This window comes from Galeopterus variegatus, unplaced genomic scaffold, assembly GCF_000696425.1.
Source record: "Galeopterus variegatus unplaced genomic scaffold, G_variegatus-3.0.2 Scaffold356, whole genome shotgun sequence".
Lineage (NCBI taxonomy): Eukaryota > Metazoa > Chordata > Mammalia > Dermoptera > Cynocephalidae > Galeopterus > Galeopterus variegatus.
The window spans coordinates 736,500-737,719 of NW_007726467.1; positions in this window are offsets into that span (position 1 = coordinate 736,500).

The following is a 1,220-nucleotide window of genomic DNA, read 5'->3' on the forward strand; positions in this document are numbered from 1 at the left end:
ACGCTCTCCCAAGTGAGCTAACCGGCCATCCCTTTATAGGGATCCGAACCCGTGGCCTTGGCGTCATTAGCACCGCACTCTTCCAAGTGAGCCACGGGCTGGCCCTGATAGCTCATTTCTTTTTATTGCTCAATAATATTTTATTATATTGGTGAACCACAGTTTATCCATTTGCCAGTTAAAGTACATCTTGGTTGCTTCCAATTTTTGACAGTTATGAGTAAAGCTGCTATAAACATTTATGTGCAGCTTTTTGTTTTCAACTAATTTGGGCAAATACCTAGGAACATGATTGCTGGATGATGAGCCGATGTTAGCGTTGTAAGAAACTGTCAAACTGGATTCAAAAGTGGCTGTACCATTTTACATTCCTACCAGCAATGAATGAGAGTTCTTGTTGCTCCACATCCTCAGTTAGTGTTTGTCACTGCTTTGGATTTTAGCCATTCTAATATGTGTGTAATGGCATATCTCACTGTCATTTTAATTTGCAAATCTCTAATGACATATATGTTGGGCATCTTTTCATATGCTTATTTACCACCTACATATCTTCTTTGGTGAGGTGTCTGTTCAGATCTTTTACCCATTTTTCAACTAGGTTGTTTGTTTTCTTGTTGTTGAGTTTTAATAATTCTTCGTATATTTTAGATACATGTTATTACTTCACATGTGTTTTGCAAATATTTTTTCCCAGTCTGTGGATTGTCCTTCCATTGTCTTAATACAATTGGTTTTAAAATATTAACCTTGAGTCCTGCAGCCTTGCTAAACTCATTTATTTGTTCTTAGGATTTCTTAGAATTGTCTACATAGATAATCAAGTCATCTGAGAATAAGGACAGTTTTATGTCTTTCTTTCTAATCTGTGTGCCTTTTGTTTCTTTTTACTGCTCATTGCATGGCTCTATAACAATGTTGAATAGAAGTGGTGAGAAAGGAAATCCTTGCATTGGTCCTGAGATTAAGGGGGAAATCATTCAATCTTTCACCATTATATACAATATCAGCTGTAGATTTCTTGTAGATGCCCTTTTTCAAATTGAGAAAGTTCTCTTTATTTTTTAGTCAGTGGGAGTTTTATCTTGAAAAGTTGTTAGATTTTGCCAAGTGCTTTTTCTGCATCTATTGTGATGATTATATGATTTTTTATTAATATGGTGAATTAACACTGATTTATTTTTGAATGTTCAATAAACCTTGAATTCCTTGAATAAGAC